Source organism: Passer domesticus, chromosome 10 (genome assembly GCF_036417665.1).
Source record: "Passer domesticus isolate bPasDom1 chromosome 10, bPasDom1.hap1, whole genome shotgun sequence".
Classification (NCBI taxonomy): domain Eukaryota; kingdom Metazoa; phylum Chordata; class Aves; order Passeriformes; family Passeridae; genus Passer; species Passer domesticus.
This window is the reverse complement of record NC_087483.1, coordinates 30561035-30574827: the sequence shown is the minus strand read 5'-3', so window position 1 is coordinate 30574827 and position 13793 is coordinate 30561035. Positions and strand designations below refer to the sequence as shown.

The 13793-nt window shown below is 37.1% G+C and overlaps 1 long non-coding RNA gene across 1 annotated transcript; it reads right to left on the bottom strand.

Annotated features, from left to right (window-relative positions):
* Positions 1-429: 429 nt before the first annotated feature.
* LOC135309063 (uncharacterized) lies at positions 430-13397 on the bottom strand. The gene is made up of 3 exons (XR_010369361.1): positions 13259-13397; positions 4951-5047; positions 430-603 (listed from the first exon to the last, which is right to left on the bottom strand). It is a non-coding gene; the product is annotated as an uncharacterized LOC135309063 (long non-coding RNA).
* Positions 13398-13793: the final 396 nt, after the last annotated feature.

Below are 13793 nucleotides of genomic sequence, written 5' to 3'. Positions count from 1 at the left end.
ACTCTCTGAAGGAAGGCAATTATCTGTAGATACAAATGCAATATTGTAGTAGATGAACCGTCTGTGATTAAAACAGTAAGAACATTATTAATCATATTATGAGATATTACAATTTCTACATTCTTGGATCAAGAGGAGAGACAAAATTAAATTTATTTCTGTATAAATATGTCATATTTATTCAATAAGTAGATAGGAAATTTCTTATTTTTAAAATCGTCATGGATTGTAATGAATTTTTTTTCCTAAAATGCAAATTTTTGTCTTAACACTGATCAGAAATTGTTTGGAAGCACCTTTTCTGGCAAATATAAGAGTAACTTCACTGGAGCTACCTCAACATTTGTTACTGTATGTACCTTCTCTTCCAAGAAAAGGAATATGGTTGTAAGGGATTTTTCTACACCTATTTAATAAAACAATGTGATCCACTGTTATTTATTAATTTATTCTGTTGAGAATGGAACAAATCCTCCCTTTGCAGAAAGAGAAACAGTAGAGATGAAAAGAAAGCCAAACCAAGGTTTTGAGTGTTCCCTGAGTGCTTCAGATCTGTATACTCCAAGAATATTTATTGATGACTTAGTAGGCTGGAGAGAATTCCTGGAAAAGAGGGAGAGAAAATTAAAATTTGAGATCTCACCATTTCATATGTCCAAGTGTGCCACTTATGCATTAAAAATGTATAGCACAAATTATTACTTCTTATGAATCAAATTAATACTTACCTCCTCAGGCAATATAACATATCACATGTATCCTTTCTTTCCTCAGACTAATAGGAAATCATGTCTAGATATCAAGGGGTTTTATTTTACCTCCTGATAAGTGTATCTTGTATATGATGGGGTACAGAAATAAATATAAAATTAGATACAGAAGTCTAGAAACAAAAAAGAAACATAATTTCTTTATTATACTTAAGCACTTCATCCACCTTAGGTCATGTTAGTGACATCGCTAAGCTTAGAAGACTGTTCCATGAGTGCTTTTAAAAAAGATAGTGATTTGTGTCTAATAATTAAAAAAAAAAAAAAAAAAGCCTAGTACAATTTGGGAATATTGTTTTCAAGTGTATCTTGTATAATACATTGCTCTGCACCTTGGGAATCTGATGCAGCCCAGCGTGGCAAATTTGGGTTGTGCATATATTAGTGTTAGTAAAATCTAGAATAAAAAGCATGTGCCCCCATCAGTAGGATTTTTTTTTGTCAAATGCTTGCCAAAGTTAATCAGACTGGAGGAACAATTTGGATGAAAAACCTACATGTCAGAGTGTTTGAAGGGACAAATAAACTGTCCAAACCAACTTAATATCTCAATCCTTAGACTGCTGTGAAGATCTCCCAAGGCATTTTTTTTCAAAAGATTTTGAATGGATAGGAGACGCAGGAATGGATGACAGGGGACTGCTGGTGGCAGGAGCAGCAATGGGAATGGTTTTACTGCTGCTCTCTGTGGGTGTAGGACTCCTGGTGCCATCCTGTGCATTGTAGTGGCACATGTGAGGTCAGAGCCTGGCTGTTGTGCAGTCAAGGAGAGGATTAAAGGAACTGTCAAACAGGATTTTCCACCTGGAAAGAATAGTTATGGTATCTGGTATTTGAGATCATTATTGATGTTTTTTGTTTCATTACCATGGGTTCATGACCCTGGTATCACAGATAATGTCTATATGTCTATATGTCTATTTATCTTTACTTTCCCTTTTTTTTTTTTTTTTTTTTTTTTTTTTGGTGGTAATTCTTTTTTGTTACTTCAGTGCTGTTGAAAGTAAAGTAGCATTTTATTCCTTTTGTTAATATCCTCAGATAATTAGGGGGTTACATTAGACTACTGAGTTCCTGCAGTTTTATGTGGTTATGATCAACCTTAGCAAAATGAAAATTGTGCTTCCAGGTGAAGCAACATCTAAAAGAAGCCACTGAAAAGGAGAGAGAAAGTAATTTAACTGACTAATTAAGAGCCCAATCTGTGTCTAATGGGACAATACTTACCCCAGAAGCACTTTGCCTTTCTGGGTTTGTCCACTTAAGAGTACATTATGACATATTCAGTATAGAATTATATACTCCAGGGAATTTATTCAGCTGAAGTACCCACATTTCTGATATCTTCAAGGAACATGGCCCTCATTATACCCCTTGAGTATATCATTATATTGCAACAGCTACACACCTTGGTGCATTTTATGATCTCCTTAAATTGTTATATTTACTCTTTTCTTCTAAAGCCCCAGGAAGACAAAAAGTTAGAAAAAGAATGATTAAGGTATCTTGTTACAAACCTAGGGATTTGGGTTTCAGCCCACTAGAATTTATGTGGAGACCTTCCTCCAGCTGGCAATGTTTTAAAAGAGAATTTGATCTCCTTTCTCAGGGAAATGGTTAACATTGGGTCTAATGGGGTGATCTGACTTCTTGGATACGGTCAACTCACAAAAGAAATTGTCTTGCTTCTGCCGTAATAACCCAGAAAACTACTTGAGCTTCCAGGAGACTTTTAACCTCCTATTACTCAGACCAAAATCATCAACAAATGTATTATCCAAATTTATCTGATCCTATCCACAGCTGTTAAAAAGCAATGAAGGTGCTTTCTAATAATTGAGGGAACAGGAGTTGATCAAGCCCTTGCAGGTTTTATTTGTTACCTTCACATATGAAAAAGAACTTGTGTCATCCTTTATTATTTTTTTTTTTGAGATAGCTGTATTTGTGTTCCCCTATAAGAAGATATTCTTCAGATATTCTTATCCAAAATTTTAATCTGTTTGTAGTATCCTTCACAGGCATTTTCTTCTAACAACTAACAATTCAGAAGGTTCCGTTATTTCCATGGCTTAAATTAGCGTGTGCTTCAATGTTCTGCTGGGCAGATATGGATTGCTCTGTCAGACAGTAAACAAACAAAATTTTCACATGCCACAACAGCAGAAGAAAATCCAGTAATTTCCATCATTTAGCTTTTTTGTATGGGTAAAGCCATATGACCTTAAAACATAAGAACAGAAGAATTTGCTCAGACAAAAGACCCATTTGGTACAAGTGAAACCAATGAAGATACAGTACTAGAGCAAACATTTCTCAGAATATTCTCCTACTCCCCAAGAATTTTACCCTCAGCTGTGTTTGAGATTCCTCTATAGATTTCAGATCCACAAAGGTGGATGCATTTAACAGAACAGACTTCTGCACAGTGTTACCAGTGGGACTTCTCCTTTGCACCCAGTGCTAGTGCTATATTATTTTTTTTCTTTTTTTTCTCAGTTCAGAAGCACCAAACTAGTACACAAACACTATCACAAGATCTCAAGTAAGTCATTATTTCCTGGCAAGGAGGGCAAAACAAACAAGGGTAAAACTGTACTCTTGTTTTTGCTCTACATTTGGATTTTTTTTTTTCTGTTTTGTGTTATTTTCAAAGGTAATATACATTTCCTCTAGCTGTAAATCTATCATGACTTGCATTTAAATGAATACAGGGGTTTTTTTCTGTGCTCATTTGAGAAATTGGAAAACTTCACTATTCACAGGAGAGTTGTACAAATTCCACACTTGTACCAAATTAACTATAGAGGCTTCGTGGAGTTATTCCAGATTTACAACAGGTGAGCACAGAAACAATGTGATTCAATCTCCCACACTTATTTTCATGCCATTTGGATTCACTAGCTGTTAAACAGAGGTATCTAATACATATTTACTTTCTACTGTTCGTGTGCTACTCTTATCAGCACATTTACGGTCAGTCACAAGATTTTTGTTGTTAAACTAGTTGCCAATTGTGATTTATGAAAGTGAAGTCATTCACATGTAATGGTAGAACATTAAATCGTTCAGGTTTTGTTCAGTGCTTTTAATCTTTTTAAGCAACTTTCATTCTTGTTTTTTTTTTTTTTCTTGCCTTCTACAAATATTGGGTTTGTGTTGTGTGCTGATGGACAATGAGTGAGTGAGGCTGTGTGGGGCTGGGCTGATGCCTGGGATTAAAGCACAACAAGTCTTCTGCACTTTGCAATTAACTCCTTTAAATGATCTTGTATGCTTTTCTCCTATTTCTAAATCTACCCACGTTTTGTAGCTATTTTGTCTTTGCAGTAAGAGAGTGAGTTAGTGGAGTTTCTGTGATTGACATGGAGGCTGTATGTCTATCAGATAGTAGCAGGAATTATTAATTGTCATGATAACCCAGTCAAGGTGATCCATCTCCCAAAGAGATGCGATCTACCTGTTGCGCTCTGATGTGAGATTAAAAGTAAGCACTGACAGCTCCATGATTTAACCTCTTTTTAAAAATTACATTGAGGGACTCATTTTGTATTTTCTTACAAATAATCTTCTGGTTGTTTACTCAGTATATCTCTAGCATCTGAAAGTAGTATTATTCCAGGGTCAGTCTCAGGTGTATTACTTTGGTCTGTGTAGTTTAGGCCAAACTGTAGATCCAAGCCAGAATTTTTACTTATACTGATAGCTGTGGCTAAGGCTGGATGTTTTCCTGAGTCAGGAGTCAGGGCCTTACTGCCATATCCTTTTTCAGATTATCCTGTTTATTTCTTTCTTATTGTATTGTCGCTTTATATTTTTATTTGTATTTCACTTTATCATGTCTATATTGATATTTTCTTTCTGGGAATTTCTATCCACTCTCTATTTATGTGTAAATGTGCTTTCCCACATCTCATTACCTGCATTTGGTCAAGGTGAAGCCTGTGTCGATCCCTGCTCATTTTTCTAACCTCTTTCTCCCAAGGTATAATTTTCCCTTTCTCAATGGTTTTTGCAAAACATCTCAATTCAGTTGTATCCACAGACTTTAACTAATGTCCTATCTGTGTCTTCTTCAAGACCATTAATAATGCAGTTAAGTAAAAGCAGACCTAAGACCAGTGTCTTTCTTCCTCCTGAATAGAATGTCTCATCTTAATGCATGATTATTTATTCTTACCTCCTTTTATGATCCTTTAGCCAGTTCTCAGTCAACATGACATTGTTCCTTTCTGAGCCGTGTTATGAATGGTTATGATTCAAATTTTAAACAATTCCTGGAAGAAAATAAAACAAAGGTTAATAAAAATATGCATAAACATTGTTACTGCTTGTTTTATTGCAGGCTTGTGTAAGTGTTATGAAAGAAGTTTATTATCAGTTTTTCTAGGTTGTCTCCTGTATTGGGGTCCTGTCTCTAGAGTTGTTACACTGGATTCATGCCTTTGTAATGAAAGCAGTGGTGAAGCTGGTACAAATAAACAGAACTGCTCCTGGCAAATATAAAGCAAACCTGAGTCAAGAGCCAAAAGCACAGCTGGTATTATATGTTATAGCTCTACTGAAATTAATAATTTCAAGTCATTATTTTTACATTGGGATAATTAAGCATTGGAATGACCCAGTATGGCATTTGGAAGATTTTTATTTGTGTATCTTTTCATCAGGACGAGGTATGTTATTTGCATATATTTTCTTAACATGCAGCTCAGCTAAAAACTATGGGTCTAGTGGAAGTCATAGAATCATGTTGAAAAGGGAACTTAAGGGTATTTGGTCAATCCTTTCTTGGTAAAAGCATGGTCCAGACAAGATGTCCCAGCATCCTGTGCAAGTGAATCTTAAAAGTGTCCAATGACAGGGAGTTTGCCACTTCCCTAGGGAGATTATTCCAATGGTTCACTGTCCTTATAGAGAAAAAAATCTCCTCTGTGTCTAACCAGAATCCTCTCAGGAATAATCTGTACCCTCTGCCCCTCACCTTTACCATGTGAATAAAATATTAGCCCGCATGTTCTTCCTAGCACCCTTTAAGCAGTGGAATATGGTGACTTTTTTTTTCTTAAGCCTTTTTTCTCAAGGCTGAATAAACCCAGTTCTCTCATCCTTTTCTCATGGCAGCTTCCTAGTCCCTTGGTCATCTTTGTGGCCTTTCCCTAGACCTTTTCCAGCCTGTCCAGCCTTACAAATGCATAAGGGCCTTCAGCTCATACTCTGCAAGTAGTCATCCAAGATTAACATTCATGATTTTTCTTTTTACCTTGTAAACTGTTGAGATTATGTTTGATACTAAATAACATTTGTATGTAAAATTTTCTTCACGAGTAGAATACATGCACATAATTAAATTACATTTTTCTTACACTCCTATATTTCTTTTCCAAGATTATTTAGATCAATAAGTAGTACAAACAGTAAAATAAGTAAGCCCACATGGGGAATAATATGAAACAGCCTTTTCTTTGCTAGCTTTTCTCAGTTTTGGGGAATTACATTTTCAAAACATTGCTTCAGCCATTGCATGTTTATTGAAGCAGAACAAAATTTGGGTACCATTTCAGATTTGTTTACAACTGCAAGCACAACTTCTCATTCTCTGTCCCTGGGGTACAGAAATGGAGAAGATTAATAGGATTGTTCTCCCCAAGAAAACCTGACATCAAAAGGCTAAAAACTGGCTTTCCTGAGAAAGGTCAAAGTGGAAGACAATTTTAGAGACTTAGCAGAGCAGAGCACCTAACTCAGTTCATATGAAATTACCTGTTTGACTCTAAACCCAGTTTATTAGTGCAGTGCTGCACCTGGCCTGCTAAGCCCTGAGAGGTGCAGTTGTCCTGTACATGGATTTTAATGGACTCTTCTTATACTTTTAATCCCAGGATTACAAAAGTAGAGTTTTCTTTTTATTTATACCATTTAGCAGCACAGCTCTACCAAAAATGTCCTCCCAGCTGAATAGGGTAAGGTAGTCTTTGTCCTGGGATGGAGGAGAACCTGCCTAGGAAAAAGGTGTGCTGTGCCTATCACAGCTGTGGGAATTCCTCACTTCTTGGACAATGTAAACTGAAGTGAGGGCCAAGAGGAGTCTCTGCTCAGTTTTCCAAAATCACATCCAGGCCCAGAAAGAGTGTGGTTGTGACTGTCACCATTAATGCCCGCAGAGTGTTGTTTGTCCTGAATTTTTAATATAGGGGTCTTATTTGTACATTAATTAGAAGTGCAGATCTGTGCTCAAGAGCATAGCAAGGGCTGCTTTGAACCCATCAAGTTTTTTCTTCAGAGCTTTGCAGCATCCCAGTAATACTGGGGGTGGGTTTCTTTTTCTCTTTTTTTCTTGTAATGTAGGATGAAAAATGATGAGGTAATTTACCAGCCTTTATGCAACTGGCAGATGGGTTATATTAATATCATAAGAACATATTGTTCCCAATGCCTGCTTAAAAGGAGAAATGCTATATCAGGCCTAGATTCAGCAAAGTTCCAAGGAACGTGCCTGTATTTATTCCTCCTTAGCAAAGTAATAATATGTTACGTACATATCTGATTTAATTGAAATAGACATTTTCACCGGTTTACCTCTAGGCTGAGGCATTAGCATCGTATGAGAAAGTCAATATTCTCATGCCAGTATTTTGGTTCTGATTGTTTAATAACATTCTCTGACCCAGAATGACCAAGTGTTACACACAGCTTTCCTAGAGTAACTACAACAACGCTGTGTAGATATCTGAGTACACACAAGATTGTAAATAAGAGCCAGGACTTGCCAGGATGTGGAAGACAATTTCAGTTGCTGAACTGGGATCTAAAGCATGTCTGTAAGAAATCCAGTAAGGCTGAATATTTCATATGTTGATATCCCAACTCACTGTGAACATCATCTTGATTCTGCTGATTGTACACAGTCACTGTATAGATGCCATTTCTGCATACTGTCCCTCCACACTTCACATTAAGGAGAAGTAGTGACATCTTAAATCCAGGATAGACATTTTGGTATGCAGTTAATGAACAGTCTGACATATAAGTAGCTTTTGCATAACTACTGTAGTATATAGGCACCTCTGATATTTTTTACAGGTACAGTTATATTCATGTATATGGACAAAAAGCTCTAAGACACCTGTAACATGTCTTGATACTATATTGTTACTGCAGACACTCATTTTTACCGTTCAGAGAGACTCGGAATTCTGCAGATTATGAAACTGCTCCTTATTCTCTTGACAGGATCTGAAGAATATTTCTCCTTCACTTCAAGAACCTTGCTCCAAACAGAGCAAGCAAGATTTCTTCTTTCATCTAAAAACCATACTGCCAACAGGAAAAGTACAAAAGGGAATATTCCTGATTAGATTGTATCTTCCTTAGCACTCCTTCCACTTGTGCAGCAGCAACAATACTTCTAAACTTTGAACAAACTGCATTAAAATTAAAGCCATTTCATTTAAAAACCTGTTCCATTTCAAAACTCTGGTCAGGACACAGATAATAAAAAGCTGGGGGAAAGGAAGAGCCTTTTTTATCTCCTGAGAATGTCTTGGTCAGAAAGCATTACTTGTATTGCAAGATGACAATTAAACAACAAAAAAAAATGTAACACAAACATAAGCACAGGAGTTCTCTCATTTTCTATTTTTTATTCTGAAGAGAGGGATTTAACTGTGATAAGCGGCCATTTCCAGGGGATTAACAGCCTGTACCTTTAGCCAATCTGTCTGTTCACACAGTCTCTCTCTGCAATCTGTCCAGCTCTGTAATTCAGGCTTGCAAAATGGATTGGTGCAAGTTAAAAAGAAAACAGCTATAGGTCTGATTTTTCAAATTTATCTGCATGGGACATGTTATTTATATTTTTATTATTATTTATGCATGGTTTTAGAGCGTGGAAGGACTTTATCTTGACTATCTCATGCACATGTATTGATATATAACCAAAAAAACGGTGTTTGAAGATTTTGGGGTTGAATCAAAGACCCATTGTTGTTACCTCATGACCATGAGGCTCAAATATACAATGAGAAGCTGATTTTAGAAAATTTAGGATTCTTTCCCTCCAAATAAAACAGTTTTAGGTGAAACAAAAAAGTAGGAAGCTATATGCTGCAATTTCATTACTCCTGCCTTTAGGAGACAGCTAACCTTTCAGAGGCTGGGACTGTGGAGAATATATTCATCAGGGAGGGGAAGAACACTGATGGATTTACTAGTATCTCCTTTCTATTTTATTACCAAAACAAATAGCTGTCTTTCTGATATACAATTCCATAGGTTGGCTCATAGTACATGTAGGGTGAAACACTGTCAGGATTGAAATACAATAATTTTTGACTTTAGCAAGGCCAAGATTTTGATCCAGCATAGGTTTCAGTGTTGTAGCTTTTATATTGAAAGGCTGTGTTCTCTCTTCATATGATTTTGTTGTTTGGGATTTTTTTTGGTAATAAATCATAACCTCTAGTACCTTTTGAACTTACAATGAGTTTCAGCCAAATAGATCAGGCAGACAGGTCTTTCTCCTAAAACTTCACAGAATCTGTCACCTGACTAGAGGACAAATCTTTAAATACTGCTTCTGATTGCAGAAAGCCAGTTCTGTCCTTTATCTGTTTCAAAAGAAGCCAGTAAACAAGTACATATTGGACACTGTGGACTGCTGTATACAGACTTGCTTGTGTCCTTCTGTTGACACATTTAACACTTTCATAGTTTATAACGGATTTTTCAAACCAGGAAAAGTCTATGGTGAAGAGAAAAATTTACTGCTGATAAAATAAAATAAAGTAAAATAAAATAAAATAAAATAAAATAAAATAAAATAAAATAAAATAAAATAAAATAAAATAAAATAAAATAAAATAAAATAAAATAAAATAATAAAATAAATACAGGTAGATCCACAGTTCTTGGTGGACCTCAGCCTTAGGGGCTTTGTTGCTTAATAGAATACAGAGCCCTAATCAATGTCATCTGTAAATCTGTGGGAGCAGCCTCTGCTAAGGGACATTTCTGTCAGCACCAGCCCAGGGAGTGGGAAGGCACCAAAAGTAGACAAGAGTAGATACTGAGGAGGGAACATTCAGAGATATGACCCTCTCAGCACCATTCAAACAGGAACCAGGTCTGAGCTCCAGCCCTTGTGGTAGCACACTTGTATCCACCCTGGCCAGTGCAATATGGGTAAGAGAGCTGCAGTGGCTGCACTGGAGGGCTGGGTAGTGCAGCTGCCAGGAGTGTGTAGGTCAAAGCTCAAATTCTTTTTTCTGCAGGAGGAAGTGGTAGCCCCTACATGTTCTCACTTTCCCAGCTTGCTCTTAGAACAACTTGTGATGTACAGGTTATTGCAGGTGCCTTGGCAGTAGCTGATGGCACAGTTTGTGTCCTTCCAGAGAGGGAGCCAAGGATCTCCATCACCTCTGGGTGACTCTTTAATTACATAACTGCGTGACAAAAAGGGGACAGGATGTACTGAAATACTTTGTATGCTGGGGTCCAAACTGCTAAATAGGTGTGGGAAATGTGTGCTAGCCTGAGCTGCTGCTGAAAGGAGTGCCTCCCACTGAAAAATACACAGGGCTCCACTACTACCAAGTTTTACACAGCTGGACTTAGCTCCTTTACTAGTATTTATTCCTCTAAAAACTCAGGATCTGTGAATTCTATGTATGTTATAGGGTTTGAGGGCTATGGCCCTGAAATTTAGGCACACACTTTCTCTGGTAAATCTAATTTAATCTATGGCCTTCCTTCTAGATTGTTGATTACTAGAGTGAAGCATATGCTTGTACAGCTTAAATCACTATTCACCTTCTTGGCTGTGGTTGGATGCTAAATACTCACACATACTGTGAAAATATTAACACTTATTCAGATGTAAGGTGCCAAAAGAGCTGTTGGTTCTTAAAGATTCTGTAGCAGCTGCCACGAATCTGGAAAAGTTCCTCCAGGTAAAAGCACAACCCAATCTACTGTCGTATTTCTGGGCTTCCTCAGTCAACTGGGACTAATTAAGATAACTGGGCTATAAAATGGCAGTGAAAAGCATTTCCTGGCTCTTCTGGGTAGCTGATTTGCTGGGGTGGATTTTGATGCATTATGAGCGGTGAGAGAAATGGAGCATGTTAATGCTACTGGCCGGGGAGAAGGGGAAGTTGTGGAATTCAGTGCTCTGCTAGAAACTTGCCCTCTTAATGAGGTGATCATAAAATGCCAATTCCCCAAAGCTAACACATATTTTTGTATAGTATCTTTATTTTTATAGGGCATAGGCATAGCTATTTTTCCACTTTCTCTGACAGCAGGCTGACCAAATACTACTCAAAGGAGTACTGTGGCTGCACTAGGCTTTCCTCTTTCCTTTAGCTGTACAGTTCTCAATTAGCTTTTAAGTTGCATTATAGATCTGCTAACTGTTGTGCAGTTAAATCATTAATTACCTTCGCAGTCAGTTGGGAACTCAATTTCACTTTGGTTTGCAGTTTGTGCTCCACAGTAGATTACTTAGCAAATCCATAAACATCTTCAGACAGTATAATTTAAAGAAGTTAATGATGAGGAAGTTTAGACAATTTTTTCACAAAATAATTCTTAGTTAGGCATGTGAAATAGTGTTTATGAGGAAGAGGTTTTAGCTATGCAAATATCAGCCATGTAAGCAAATGGAATGAAAAATTATATGAGGTTGTGGGTTTTTTCCCCCAATGAGTAAGAAAATGATTATTGTTTTTATTTTATTTTTTTAATTTCTGTCTAAAAGATTAAGGGAGAAATAAGGATTCAGAAAATAACTAGCTTGGGGGTCAAAATATCTGAGATTGCTTCTAGCTCTGTTTCTGACCTGTGCTCTAAGCAAGTCTCTGGGCTTCTGAGTTCTGGTTTATTTTGCACCCTTTATCTATTTAAATTAGAAAATCTTCAGCACAATCTGTTGTCAATATATTTGCACCTACTCCAGTACAGTCCTAATTTCAATTTGCATGCTAAAGAAATACTCTATTGCTACTAATAGATTCACATTCAAATGCAGCAAAGCTTTTAGGTGCATTGTGGGTTTTGTCTTGGGATGGAGACAAAGGTTTCTAATGCAAGCTTTTCAAAGTCTGTTGATTTTCTAATTAATCTAATTACTCCAGTGTGTTTCAAGGCTGCCTTAGTCCAAACACGATTTGCTTTGAGTATGGAGGCCTGGACTTGTTTCTCCAGACAGAAAAACAAAGCTATGTGGAGAGATTGTTATCACCCTGTCTAAATTGGAAGAATAACAGCAGAGAAAAGCAGAGTTATTTTTATAGTGTCTGATGGTCATTTATCCGGGAGCAGGAGTTCCAGGAGGGGTCTGGTATTAAAAGATGTGTTCTAGCATAAGAAGAAATAACTATTAGATATTGCCTTATCAGATCTCAGATAACTATTTCCTGAGATCTGATAAGCACTGCTACTAGAGGTGTAAAGTGTTTAAAATTAAAGTTGTTACTTTGCCATGTGTTCTGAGATTGGGGCAGTCTTACCTTTCCTTTCCAAACAGACTGAAAACCCAATTGAACGTGCCTCCAAACTCTTTTGCCACACTAGTGACAGGAATGTAGTTATGGAGCAATTGTTTTTCTCCTAAGTTATGAAACTGGAGAGGAGATCAGGGTTTAGAAACTGATGTGCAAAAATAGGAGTTGAATTCCAGTGAACAGAAATGCTCTCCCTCCTCCAGAAGAAGATAAGTGAGACTGCTGCAGAATCTGCTCCTTTAATACAAAAAGAAAATAGTAGAACTTGGGCTGAAAACAATAAGAAGAAAAAGAGAAGGACAGGCTGAGCTATACTGAATGGCTCTAGACAATCTGATAGGGTTTCTGACCATATCCTTTTGTGGATCTGAGATTTATTCGAATGAAGGCTGAACAGTTAACAGCATAGAGCTTCAAATAGAATGGTATAGTATATAAAATTGAATGAAAACACAGAAGCTTAACAGAGGACTTTGCTTCCTCTAATGCGATGCTATTTTGCATTTGACTCCCCACTGTTCCCTGGGAAAGGCCAGCATGCAAAATGTTCTTTATATTCCTTCATTAATAATTTGCTTCCATTATGTCAAGCTGTCTTGTTCCTCTTGTGCAGTAAGAGGGTAAAAGAGCTCTATATTGTAATTATAATCATTTAACTAACGTGATAAAGAGGAAATGTTTTGTTAGCAGCGCAGAATTTTCTCAGTCTTCTACAGTACAATTTTAGCTATGACTAGACAGTTGACTGATCTATAAACAAGTGAGGTGGGTTGACTGTGGCTGCACACCAGGTGCCACCAAAGGTGTTTTATCCCTGCTCTCCTCAGGTGGACAGGGGGAGAGGAAATGTAACAAATGGCTTGTGAGTTGAGATAAAGGTACGGAAAGATTTACCACAAAACAGACCTGACGTGGGGAAAATTAATTGAATTTGTTGCTAATCAAATCCGAGTACGATAATGAGAAAAAAATCAAATCTTTAAATACCTTTCCTTCACTCCTGCCTTCTTCCTGGGCACAGCTTCGCTCACAGTTTTCTCTCCCTCTCCCCCAGCAGGATGGCAGAGAGGGGCTGCAACCAGTTTATCACACTCTGTTTCTGCTTCTCCACCCTCCTCAGGGGCAGGGCTCTCACAGTTACCTTGCTCCAGCGTGGTCTTCCCTGTAGCCCTCCTGCTACCAAAACTCTGCCTGCAAGTCCAATACAATGAGTTATTAGATATGTTTGGAGAGAGCAGCAATACATTTTACAGAAACACCAAGAAAATGCACATTATTGCACACAAGTTTTTCAATCTTTGTTAAATTAAAAAAGCTAACATTTCAGTACAGAATAGTACTGAAAAAAATGAACAGCTGAAATGCTTTATTAATATTTTGAGGTTTAATTCTTTATTCTCTGTAAATGTTACTTGACAAAAATTGTGTCATTATCAGTGTTTTGGTGACATCAGCAATCTATGGGATGTTATCAGTTTTGCTGTTCCTCCTATTTGCAAATACTTTTTTTCTTTCACCCTGC